This window comes from Quercus suber, unplaced genomic scaffold (genome assembly GCF_002906115.3).
Source record: "Quercus suber isolate HL8 unplaced genomic scaffold, Cork oak 2.0 scaffold_188, whole genome shotgun sequence".
In the NCBI taxonomy this organism is placed as follows: Eukaryota; Viridiplantae; Streptophyta; class Magnoliopsida; order Fagales; family Fagaceae; genus Quercus; species Quercus suber.
The window spans coordinates 1,081,001-1,095,289 of NW_027069646.1; the positions used below are offsets into that span (position 1 = coordinate 1,081,001).

General features: G+C 34.0%; 1 pseudogene; it reads left to right on the top strand.

The window, feature by feature from the left end:
- Positions 1-5,198: 5,198 nt before the first annotated feature.
- On the top strand, positions 5,199-13,969 carry LOC112031924 (wall-associated receptor kinase 2-like; annotated as a pseudogene).
- Positions 13,970-14,289: the final 320 nt, after the last annotated feature.

Here is a 14,289-nt window from a genome sequence, read left to right on the forward strand (position 1 = left end):
TCTCTTTTTTCTTCACTCCATTTCGGTTGCTGAGAATGGAACTTGAAAACACATAACATAGTATCTAAAAGGATACATAATCGTTTTACACCAAATGCAATGAAGTTTCACATCAGAAATTTACTTATAATATATGTAAGCGCAATAACAAAAAGATCTATGTAGGGAATTTATAATGCCTGCTCAATAATAGAAACATTTTAGCTGGAAAATTAAGGCAGGCACCCAAACGAATGCCTAACAAGTAATAACGTTATCATTGCCAAAAACATGCTTTCAAGTAAAATAATGCAATGGATAACAAAAAAAAAAAAAAAAAAAAAGAAGTAAAATAAAGAAAGTTGTTTGGAAGAGAAAAAAAGGAGGCCCAAGACATCAGTGACAGAAATTTAAACAGATAAAAGGTAGCAAAGTGGCACAAACATTGACAACTTTTGACACTCCATCTTTTCACCTTCTTTTGTGCACATATTTGACTTAATATCTACTCCAATATATTTCAGTTAATTAATCGCCACACTTAAAAATAATAAATGAATCTCTCTTTACCAATGTGAGATTACACAATTTGAATAACTCTTTATCTTCCATATTACCTCCTACATTTTTACATTTAATTTCACATTTTTATTACTTTAATTATTTAATATGAAAATGCAACAACACTACATTTCTACCAACCCCAATACCCACAAAAGTGAAGTTGGAGTTCATCAAAAAATTCTTGAGGGATTGGGGAATTTTATCCGTATAAAAGAGTTGATCAATTAGACACTTCTTATTTATGCAAAGCTGTAGAATTGTAGCGATTTTGCTTGGATGTGAACTCTATTTCTTAACCTACTACAATGGATGTTCCAGCATATTTAGAAAGGACTTGGTGAACCCATTCATTTGCCTTGCTAGCTTTGTCAGTGACCATTGACAGTGACTATTATTTCCATGGTTCTTCCCAGAAAAGTTAATAGAGTATATTTTGAGGGGTAGGATTGATAGTTATGCTGTGATTTTGTATCAAGTGCAGACATTGGTAGCTCTTAATGAGACATGAAAACGAAAATCTGGATATATGGAGCTTATACCAACATGGACTGAATAGGACCAAATTAGATCAAAGTAGATGGAATTGGAACGAAGTGGACCAATATGGATCGAATTGAACGAATAGGACCAATGTGGACAGAATAGGACCAAATTGTACATAATGTAATGGGACCAAATAGGACCAATGTTGACTGAAAAGGACCGGATCTACTCAATAGGACCAAAGTGGACCAAATAAGACCAAAATGGACTAAAGTGGACCGAATAAGACCAAATAGGACCAAAGTGGATATAATGGACGAAATAGAACCAAAGTAAACCAAATAAGGCCAAATTGGACCGAAGCAAACATAATAGACCGTAGTGGACCAAATAAGACTGAAGTGGACCGAATAGAATCAATGTCGACCGAATAAGACCTAAGTGGATTGAAGTGGATAGAATAGGACTAAAGTGCATAGAATAGACCAAATGAGACCGAATGAGACCAAAGTGGACCAAATAGGACCAGAATTTGTATTTAGGGATAATTACAATTTACCCACCTGTGGTTTACCTCGAATTTTATTTGCCTACCCGTGGTTTAATTTTTGACACTTTACCCACCTGAGGTTAGGTCCGTTACTCCTTCGTAACCCACCTTCAGTGCAGACGTTACTCTAACACATTTTTTATCAAAAACAAAACTCAAAACAAATCAAACACTCCTTTTTCTCCCAGAATTAAATAGTTTAAGGCTTATGTGACTAAAACTATTCCGAATCCAAATCCAACGAATTCCTTAAATTTCAAGGCATAAATAATTAAATACATAACCTTTATTCTATAATCCTTGTTAGAGTTTCTGAAATTATATAAAATAAAAGTTGCTAAAAGGTTAGCAAAATATATATATATATATATAAAATCCTTCAGTACTCTCTCTCTCCAATCCTTCAATCTCTCTTTCTCTCTACGCTTTTCTGATCTCCTCCATCTTCAACGATCCAGACCCATAGCTGAGCTCCACCCCACACCGATGATCAAGATAAAATCACCAACCTAGGGCCGCTGTCACATCACCAAACCCACGGGCCATAGCTGATCTACCATGGCAGGGGCGGTGAACTGACAGAGGAGGACAAGGGGTGTGTCTGGAGGCAGCTGATCCATCATGGGTATGGATTTGGTTTAGAAACGTGATCTTGAGGGAGGCAAAGTCCACCGATCCAGCGTCGTTGCCGAGCCGTAGCTCCGCCAAGTCATGCCCCTCTTGGAAGTCTAAATCGGCCAAGGAGAATGCGCCACCGTTTGATCTGACCTCCATCCTCTCCAAATCCAAGCCATCGCCAGCTATGGTGGCCAAATTGAAGAGTCCATTGCCGCCGAGGCCACCTCCTTCAAATTCTCACAAAACGAAGCTCAGCATTGAAAGTCATGGGCTTGATGTAGGAAATTGTTGACCGATCTGGTGGCAGATCCGGTGATTCAATGGGTTTTGGGTTGTTGTTTAGCTTTGAAATTTTCACTTTGCTTCTATTATACCCAGTAAATCAAGTAATTTTTATTCTACTGTTCATGATGTTGTGATTTTTTATGGTGGGTTTGTTGTTTAAGTTTGTTGCGTGAGTGAGATCTTAGATGTTGAAAATCAAAAATTTAGAAATTAAGTGCTAGAAATTGTTGATCCTCCCTGTTGTCATGTTGTAAACTGTGTTATGCTTTGATTTTAATAAATTTATTAGTTCAGGCACAAAAAATTAGTATAAGGAAGAAGACGAAGAACTCTCTCTCTCTCATGATTTTGCTTCATTTGATTTGTATTAGTTTTCTGGGTTTGTTCTTTATGTTTGTGAATGTTCTTCGTGATTGTGAATTATAAGAAACAAATAACATATTTTAATCTTGTTTTTTTTTGTTTTTTTTTTGTTTTTTTTTTTTTGTTTTTCTTGTTTTGGGAGGAGAGAGACATAAAATGGGTGGAAAAAGACTTATTTACCCTTTTTTTTAACAGAGGTAGGTTACGGAGACTAAACGGACCTAACCTCAGGTGGGTAAAGTGTCAAAAATTAAACCACAGGTAGGCAAATCGAATTTGAGGTAAACCACAGGTGGGTAAATTGTAATTATCCTTTGTATTTATAATAGGCGTTGTAATGTAATAGTTATTCCTATGGTTTAGTAATTCTTTAGTTTGGTTATGTTTTTCTTAAAAGGAGTAATCATTCCTTATGAATAGTTATTTTTCAAAATGATGAATAATTATTCATTTTTAAAGTGTTGTATTAGCTATTCCTTAGTAAGTGCAATAATTTCAAAACTTAATATATTTCCAAGTAAACAAACTTTCCATATACATCTAACAATTATAAAAAAATAACACATATCTCTCTTAAATTTAAAAATAAATTTTTTTAAAGAAATATAATTGTATGAGTAAGAAATTTCCTAAAATAAATTTTAAGTTTCATTCTAATGTTGTAACTCACAACCAAACTAATGAATATGTTTAGTTATTACATTACAATACATTTTATTTATAGTTGTGGGGTCCGTGGGCCTGATAGCCTCAGTCCTTCATATAGCAGGCCCAAGGCCCATGCCGAGGAGAGCAAGCTATTTCTGAGGAGAATGGGGGGAAGCCTATTCTCTTGAATCCACGCCGAGGACACCTTGTTCTCGGCCTGACAAGATTGATTCCGGGGAGTGGCTAACCCCAAGGTGAGCTGTCACTCTCGCATTTAATACACTCAACTAACCCCCCTGGCCGTATTAATGGAGAGGTAACCCCTTGGCAGGATAACGTTGGTCAGAGTGAGCCACTTGAGTATTGATAAAGCTTCTGATGGGATGGACGACCAGAAAAAAAGGCGAATAGACAATCAACAGATGGAAGCAAAAGATAGGAAGATTAAAACTATAAAAGAAGAGCAGGTTAAGCCAAGAGGGGGGGAGGGAGAAAAAAAGGCCTCCTCGGCCACAGGCCGAGGAGCATTCCCTCATTTGTAAGAAAATACTTAGCCATTTTTAAAGATAAGTTTGGGCATGGTGATCAACGGCCAGCACCTAAATTTTTTTTTTTTTTTTGGATAAATTACACCAATGTTCTTCACAATTTTACAAAATGACACTCACAAAAACATTATATGAAATAACACACCCTCTAAAGATTTTATGAGAGGGGGGGTTGGACTCAATTTATCTATAGTATAACTTTAAACAATGTTAAACCATTTAATATTTTTTATTGAAAGCAAATTTTGACAAATCTACCATTTGGATTACATTATCTTCTTATACTTTCTATAATTACAAAATTTTCAAAAAGGTCAAGGATGAATAATCATGTTATCAATCAAATATTTAAAGTTCAACTTTCTGTAATTTAAAATTATACATCAAATATAAGTTTATGGATGAAAAAGTAAATAACTTCCTACTTTGTCGTGAAATTCAACATGTATGTTAAAAACATAGAGAATATGTAATCAAATAGTGTGAATTTTAAATTATTATTCCGATAACAAGAAATTAAATAGTGTGATATTACTTAAAGTTACACACAATGTAACTTAAACCCAACCTCTATATATGCGTGTGTGTGTCATCTCATGATCAAACTCATGAGAGGGAATGTCATCTCATCTTTTGGGTAAGAATTGTTAGTGAAATCCCACTTTTTAGAGGGCATGAATTAATCTTTGCATTTATACAAACCTCAAGTGGGGGGTTTTACTTCCTAAATTCTCAAGGATAATTGTTGTAATTTATCCCTTTTTATTTCTATATTAAACCTGTCGGTGTCTTAAGCTTTTGCTAAAATAACATTTGCGTTTTGCCACAAAGCCTGAAAAAGCTAAAGCGATTCCCTTGCAATTGGCTCCGACCACCTTTTGGTTTTCTACCCCACAAAGATTGAAAAAGCTAAAGCGATTCACTTGCAATTGGCTCCGACCACCTTTTGGTTTTCTACTTTCAGCTTTTGATTGAGCCATAACATTTTTTTGGTGTTTTCTGTTTATGTTTAGAGTCTGCTTATGTTTTCCCGGATGCTTAAGAACCAAGGCAATCCTTGTAATAAGGCTGTTTGAGCTTGATTAACCTCCTTGGATTTAACCCAAATCAATTTTGAAGAACGACTTGTGCTTAGTACTTTTGAACCCTCTGTTGCCAATATGAGTGAGCAACAAATTTTGCCCAAACCTCTGTTGCCTATATAAGTGAGCAAAGATATGTATGTAAACACCAAAATGCACAAAAATTTATTAATTTTCGTGTTATCTTATTCCTATCAGATATAAATGAATGCGAAGACGAAAAGCAAAAGTATACCATTTGTTCCACCGATTTAGAGTGTGAGAATACAGAAGGCAGTTACAATTGCAACAAGCGAAAGTCTCCATTGAAGATAGCCATTCTAGGTATGTCCTATTGCTCATTAAATTTGGAAATTTGGAAAATGAATATAGTGAAAAATAATAACAAGATCTTGGTTACGTGACTAGGATATGCTATGGCATAAGGTTCATGACGTTAAGAGGGACGGTACAACTGACATCTAGTGTAACTCTATGGTGTTTATAATTCTAATTTCCATTTAATTCTCTTAAAATCATTTTTTTTTTAGTTAATTCTTTTTAATGGATTTTATTGATTCTAATTTCCGAGCTAGATCACGGATAAGAAAAAGTTATTAAAAAAAATACTATATATTTCATACACGTTTAGTTTACTAAATTAAATGCAAATTTAGAAAATGAAGCACATAAAAAGTCAATTAGCTTTTAATTTCTGTTCTCTTGGCAATCTATCACTAAAAGATATAATCGTACCTCCTATAACTTGATCGTTTCAGACTATTAGCTGAATTGCATTACTCATCACTCTTCTATATTTTTCTACAAAGATTACAGATCTATCTAGAAATAAATTTTCTCTATAAAGTTGTACAATTCTTCATTTCAATTTAGATTTTTGAAATTAAAAATTTTGTAAGAATTTATCAATCTCATTTAAGGCAGCACAGCCCAGGAACACGTTGAAAAGTTAGATAAGTGACAAAATATCCCAGTCTCATAAAGCCTTTGGGGTTTGTTTGGTTGGAGGGGTGGAAAAATGGGAGGATAGAAAATAGTGGGAGGATGAAAAAATGGGATGATAGAAAATATTTTAATTTTCCTCATTTTTGTTTGGTTGAGTGAAAAAGTGGAGGGATGGAAAAAACAAGTTTATATAAATTTACTCATGTACTCTTGCTAAAAATTATACTCAATTAAAACCAAAAAAGTGACAAACAACCAAAAAATAAAATAAAATAAAATAAAATAAAATAAAGCAAAAGAAAAAAAAAATCTCGTGGAACTAGAATAATATGTATGTAATTGAGCTTGTCTCACTTACTTGTTGCTTCTGGCTTTATATAGCCTCTTTCTGAGTAAATACTCTGTGTATTTATCTTCTTAGGCGTTATGGTTGAGCTGGAGCGTTAAATGGCTCATTTAATAGCCATTTAACCTCCCTATTCAATGTCCTATAACGGTTGTGTAACAGTTAGCTTGAGGTGGCTATAACAGGGAAAATTATTAGGTACTTCTGGAGTACCATAAATGCGTACCTCCCCTCTCTCACATGAATGGTGGGTCACACCATGAATTTAATTAGTAGGACCCATCATTCATGTGAAAGGATGGAGTACGCATTTATGGTACTCCGGAAGTACACAATAATTTCCCCTATAACAGTTGTATGCTGGTAGCTGGAAAGGCTGTATGTCTATTACACTTGTGCCATTTAAGTGAGAAATTTATATCAGGGCATTAATTGCATGCTTACAATTGTCCTTAGTAATGATGATAGTCCTTATTAATGACGGTCACTTTAAGGATGACCATTTTACACTACTCATCAATAATAATCGTAATAAATAAAACTAACACTGAGAAGATAGTTAAAAGAGTTACGGCAGAATAATACAGCAAGTGGAAATAACACTACAGCAAAATAATAATAATAATAATAAAAAATAACTTAGTGATTTCGAACCAATTAGCAGGTAAATCACCCAATAAACATGATTAATGAAACAATTTGTCTGCTAGGTGATAGACTGAAATTTTCAGCAAAAGCAAACCCAAGAAAGGAACCAATCTCCAACGCGGGTAACCTCAAGAGAAGGCTTCTACTATAGAAGTTACACGTTCTGGAGAAAGGGCCTAAATGGCTTGAGTTTCGATTCTCAACCTTCAGAGAGTGGGTCTACCAAGAGGAAAAAGTTAGTCTATTGATGCATGTCTCTATTTCTACTATTTACTTTCTCTCTTACTTCCTTTCTAATATTTCTTTCTTTTCTTTTGTTTTTCCCATATATTCCTTTTTTTTCTACTCTTTCTTTTCTATCTCATTTGTTTCTCCCCTTTTTACTATTCATGGCTACCCCTTATATATATATATATATATATACTGTTTGCCATTGTGGGATTTACCCCTTTTGTCCCTCAACCGTTTTTGGCTCTTTATGGGCATCCCTCCAAGACTGCCTACTAGCCTGCTGACTGTCTAACCACTACCTCTGCTCAAAGTGTGTTGGTTGCACCACTCTCTATTTCCTGACAAAATTACTTGTCTTGTTTCTTACCTCTCTTTGTTCTTGTTTTACCCATATGGATAAGGATTAAGCTACCTCATTACCTACCTCTATGGTATGCATCAAGTGGTCCCACCCCATACGTACCTCTTTTGGGTGAAATGTCATCCCACTAGGACATTTCCCCCAAAGAAGTTTAAGTGGGAACCCCCAGAATAGACCCCATTTCTCCCCACCGTCAAACCACACCCTTTAAATACCTTAACCCATGGTCCACTTTCCATGTATTGCCTAGGTACAAGTAGGTGGTACCTTGACCCTTTGTGCATGCTCCACTTCATCTAAATTTGTTTCTTTCGAGCCTTCACACCATTTTTGCTGCCCTTGTGTTGTTTGGTTCTACTATTCATACTAGTTGATATTTATCCTTTGTGGCGTGAAGGATGCGTGACCTTTTGGGCTCATATTTTTTTCCTTTCATCCCTTCCTTGGCTAGGTATCACTCAGGCGAAAGCCTTCATCTTCCTACTAAGCTCATGCTTTCTTCTTTATGGCCGTGGCCCTTTTGGCCACTAATCCTGCCATACCTATTCATTGTGTCTGCTACAACTTTGTTTTTCTTTTTACTTCTTATTACCCTGTGAGCTTATGGGTTGATGTTCCTGCCATATCAACCAATTTCTTCATTAATCCTTTGCTTAGGGCTTCCTTGGCCCATTTACCACATCTTTATCTCTTTTGGGCTTGTTGGCCAACATTCCTGCCATGTCAACCCGTTTTACCACTTTATTCCTTGGGTTTCCTCGACCCATTTACTTCTTCTTTACCTCTTTTTACTCCTATGGGCTTATTGCTAAATTCCTTGGACTTCCTCAGCCCTTTTACTACATCTTTACCTCTTATTACCCTTTTGGGCTTATTGGCCATCATTCCTACCATGTCATCCCATTGAGTTTACTAATTTATTCCCTAAGCTCCCTTGGCCCATTTACTTCTTCTTTACTTATTATTATTCTCATGGACTTACTACTTCATTTCTTGGGTATCCTTGGCTCATTTATTTCTTCTTTACCTTTTATTATTTTCATGGGCCAGCTGGTTATCAATCTTGCCACTCTGGCCCACTAGGCTTGTTTCCTTATTTCTTTACCATTTTGCCCCTTATTTTCTTCTTACCTTCTTTATTGTTGGGCTTCTTCTGCTATTGGGTCCTTTGTCAAAAATGGGCATCAACATTGTTTAAACTAAAAATACACATCAGATATAAAGTTATTAACATTACTCAAATTATAAAAATCACGGATTAGACCTAATAAAAATAAAAACTAAAGGGTAAAATATATATTTGGTCTCTACCTTTTACACTATATTTCAATTTAGTCTATAACCTTTCAATGTTGTGTTAATTTAGTCTCCGCTGTTATATCTTAGATCAAAATTACTAACATGGCAAATGACCAAAATAAAATTTAAGTTTATTGTCACATTAACGGAAGCAAATTTTTTGTTTTGGCTATTAGATACATCATCAATTTTCATCCAAAAGATAACGGCAAAAACTAAATTGACACAGTAATAGAAGGTTAAATTGACATAATTGCAAGGTTAGAGATCAAAATTAAAATATAGTGTATAGGATAGGGACCAAATACGTAGTTTACCTAAAACTAAAAAACCCTTCAACTTTCTGCCTCTTCAATCTCATCTCTTTGCTGGCACCACCACACCTGAAGTTCAAGTTGGTCATAAAACAAATGGAGTAGACAGTCCATCTCACCCCTTTTCTCTCAACCGCTCCTATCTCTGCATTTTTGGCAAGGCCCTTCAGGCCTCTAAATTTCCTGAAATGGGTAGATTGTTCTGATGATTGACCTTTACATTTATGGTTGTGGTTACTATTGAAAGTTGCACTTTCTTTAGTTGTTCTTCTTGTTGTTCCGCTTTGCATGATTTTTTTTTTTTAAAAATGAATGAGATCACTTTTATTAAGGATATGTTTGGAATCCGCTTATTTTGCTGAAATTGAAAACTTTTTGTTGAAAGTATGTAGATAAAGATAAAAATTAGATGAAATAGTACAATAAAACTCATGAATAGTACCAAAAAGTGCAATGAAGCCCATAAATAGTAGCAAAAATAAGACGGACACTAATTTTTGATGGATACAACTTATTTTTGCTGAAACTGAAAACTAAAAACACTGTAGCAAAATAAATTTTAAATATGTGAATAGTACCATAGGTCTCATTTTTAATATTTTTTTTTGAATAAAGTGGTTGTGGGTCCCATGAACAGTGTGTGAACAGTGATGTACAGTATATGAACAGTAATTCTTGTCTCCAAAAGCTAAAAAGCGTTGAAAAAAAAAAAAAAATAGCAAAACGCAAACGTAGACGCAATATAATTGCTATCCAAACCTACACTAAGTGTACGTTTGGTTTCGGCTGAAAGCGTCTGCGTCTGCATTTTGCTCCCTTTTTTTTTTTTTTTGGCACGTGAAAATGAGACAAAATGGCTACTGTTTATGCACAATTTTTACTTTTTCCACCTTTTCAGCACAAATTTTACTGTTCATAGACCCACAAATTTTACTTTTCAGCAATTTTTTCATTAAAAATGAGTCTCACGGTACTATTCACACATTTAAAAATTATTTTGCTACAGTATTTTTCAGTTTTCAGTTTTAGTTTTTAATTTTCAGTTGTATCCAAATGGACCCTAAGTCACAAAAGAAGAATTCACGTCAATCAAAACTATAACTCACCGAAGGAACAAAATAGGCCAGAGCCGAACAAATCTGCAACAATTAAGAAAAGCCAAAAAAATCAACCAATAGAGCACAACGTCCCAAAACTACTAGCAACTCTGTGCACTTGACACTGCAAAATAGTACAACAATACCAAAACAAAATAAGGCACTCAGGCTTTAATTGCTGACATAGTGAATCCTCAGTTCAAGCATATCAATCCATTCTTTGGGTATCTAAAATTTTCCTCTTGTTATAATTCTTGACCTGATCTCCCAGAAAACATCCTTTATTAGACTCTATCCATTTAAGATTTTGCATGGAGGTGTGTGTGGTGGCGGGGACAAAGAGACTTATTGAAGAGGCAGGGAGAGAGGGAGGCAGAGGAGATGGACGGTCATTGAAGGTTGAAGGGTATTTTTTCGTTTCTATTTTTATTAGGTCTGATCTGTGATTTTTTAATTTAAGTTATGTTAATAACTTTAATATCTACGTGGTCTTTTAGTTAAAGAAAAGCTTATGTATTGCATGCCACGTCAATAATTTGTAAAATGTTTATAGACTTATTTGTAGGATTGCTCTAGATTAGTTAAGGGTCCGTTTGCTTCTCAAAAAAAAAAAAAAAAAAAAAAAAAGTTATGAAGGCTCCTGTTGCTTCAAAAAAAAAAAAAAAAAAAAAAAAGTTAAGGGTCCGTTTGTAGAAGGAGTAAAAAAATGAGAGGATAGAAAATGAGAAGAGAATAAAAAAGTGAGAGGATAAAGAGATTTATGATATATTTGGTAACTTTTTTCCCCTTATTTTTTGTTTCTAGATACAACTTTCTATTTTTAAGACTAAAAAACTTGTTTGACAATCCAAAATGGACAGAAAACAAAAGTTATTCTCAAAACTCAATTTTTAAAGGAAATTGAAAACATGCAAAAGGCTATTTTCAAAATTTTCAGTTTCTAGTTTTCAAAAATTAATGAAAACATGAGTCTGATTTGATGAATTTGTCTTATTTAATGAGTTAGCACTAAACTTCAAAATATAGTAACAATATATTTCAATATTTTCTATTTCTTTCTTCATTTTTTTTTTTAATTTCAACTAACCAAACATGTTTTTTATTAAAAAAATACAAGAAAATTGTTTTTTATTTATATTCCCAAAAATAAGTTTTTGAAAATAGAAAATGAAAACTGTTACCAAACATAGTTTTAGTTTTCTCTCATTTGTGTTTGGTTGGGAGGATGGAAAAGTTGAGAGATGGAAAACTTATTTGTTTGGTTGGGAAGAAAAATGAGAGGGTGAAAAATAAAGTTGGTATAAATTTACAATTATGTCATCATCAAATAAAACAAAAAAGTAGCACATTTTTTTAGTAAAGAAATTGTGTACATGCAAGTGGACAAAAAAAAAAAAAAACTGGTAAACAAAGCAATTGGATGGAAAAATAAAAAATAAAAAATAAAAAGCCACTAAGTGGAATCAACCAAGTGCATATGGGCATTTTTGTCCATGTGCACTTGCACATTTTCTCCCCTTAGTTTTCTCCCCATTTTGGGGAGAAAACTTTTTGGTGGGCTCAATGAGAAAACACTCGGATCCCACTGTCTCTTTTCCCTCCTCCCTCCTAATCAAATACCCTCAAAAAAGTTCTCTCATTTTTTTTTCCATCCTCCTTAAAATCCACTCTACCAAACACATCTTAAGAGTAATGCTGTAGATACAAATTATTTTACAACATTTTTACACACTATTGATGTGGCAAAGTCTTACTAATTCTAATCTAGATCCACCACTAACATCGCATTTTTATTTATAATAACTATTTGGAAAATGCTAAAACCACTTCAACAATTTGTAAAAATATTGTAAAATAGTTTGTATATATAACATTAGTCATTATTTACTTTTAATTAAGTAGTGTGAATTATTTTTTAATTAATACCAGCTAGGCATTCTGTTAGTCATGTAAGACTGAAAATTAACTAGAAATGAGTGGAAGGACAATAAGTGTGATTCTTTTACTAGTTTAAGGGCAAAAAGAACTTTTGATAGTTTAGAGGCAAAAACCAAATTTCTGCATATTTCAGGGATAAAAAAAATTCGTAATATTATTATGAATGTAGATTTATCATGTCCAAAAAAAAAAAAATAATAAATAAATAAATACTTGTCAATTGGAATTGATCTCCCTAATCCCATGCAAAAATTATCCCCTCCGTCTGCATGCACTATCAATCTTACATGTTGTGACTAGTGAATCCAACTCAGTACTCACCTAAGGGACACACATGCTCACCTAAGGGACACACAGCATGTGTAGGCTCGTACCTACACCCATGTGTAGTCCTACTCAGTTAAAAAAAAAAAAAAAGGCTATATCAATTAATAATAATATTTTATTTCTTTCAAATGTAAGGGTGGCACTTGGTATAGGCTTTAATCATTGTGCATGTCAAATTGTCAATAACTATTACATGTTCTTGAAAGTTATGCAAAGAAAGCTAATAATATATATTTGAAATGTAGGTGTTGGCATAGGCTTGATAGTTGTGCTTATCTGTAGCTCATGCTTGTACTTGATAATTAAGCAAAGAAAGTTAATCAAGCTTAAACAAAGGTTCTTTGAACAAAATGGAGGTTTAATTTTACAACAAAAACTCATCAAAGAAGGAAATTCGGCTGAAACAACAAAAATCTTCACTATGGAGGAGTTGAAGAAGGCTACCAACAATTATGATGAAACTCTAATCATTGGCCAAGGAGGATTTGGTATGGTTTATAGAGGATTTTTATTGGATAATAGAATTGTGGCCATCAAGAAGTCTAAAATAGCAGAAGAAAGCCAAATTGAGCAATTCATCAACGAGGTAGTTGTAGTTTCCCAAATTAATCATAGGAATGTGGTTAAAATATTGGGTTGTTGTTTGGAGACACCAGTTCCTTAATTAGTCTACGAATTCATACCCAATGGTACACTCTTTTGAGTACATTTATCATGAAAGCATAGCATCCACCATATCATGGGAAACTCGTCTTAGGATAGCTGCAGAGACAACAAAAGCACTATCATATCTACACTCTGCTGCTTCTCTACCTATAATCCATAGAGATGTCAAGTCTTCAAACATATTATTGGATAGTAATTACACAGCAGAAGTATCAGATTTTGGAGCTTCAAAATTGGTGCCACTTGACCACACACAAATAGCTACATTGGTGCAAGGAACTTTGGGATACTTGGATCCTGAATACATGCAAACAAGTCAATTGACTGAGAAAAGTGATGTTTATAGTTTTGGAGTGGTCCTCATAGAGCTAATAACTAGTGAAAAGGCTCTTTCATTTGATAGGCCCGAGAGGGAGAGAAGTCTGGCTTCATATTTTCTCTCTTTTTTCAAGAATAATAGACTATTTGAAGTTCTAGAAAAGCACATAGCAAGTGAAGGAAATGTTAAGCAACTGAAGGAAGTTGCAAATCTTGCAAGCAGGTGCTTAAGATTGAAAGGGGAGGATAGGCCTACTATGAGGGATGTAACATCAGAATTGGAGGGTTTAAGAAATATAAAGAAGAATTCGTGGGTCGATGGTGATTCTAACTCAGAAGAGACTGAAGTCACTTGTTGAGAGAACAGAGTCTTGCAAAAATGATTTTAGTAACAAAAATATTGATGTGAACGATAATGTGAGGGACAACGTAACATTGGACTTTGACGATGGGAGATGAAATTAGCTTGATAGAATATCCTTCATAGATATAAACCATGTAATATTTTACTTTCCTCTTCTTTTCTTTTTCTTTTTTTATTTTTATTTTTTATTCGTGTTTGTTTTTCTTCTTTCATTTCGTGAGTTTTATCCTACACAAAACGTGGCTCGAATGATAATGATCTTGTTAATAATTGCCATACCTTTTTTCCCTTCGCATCTTCTTTTTACATATACTA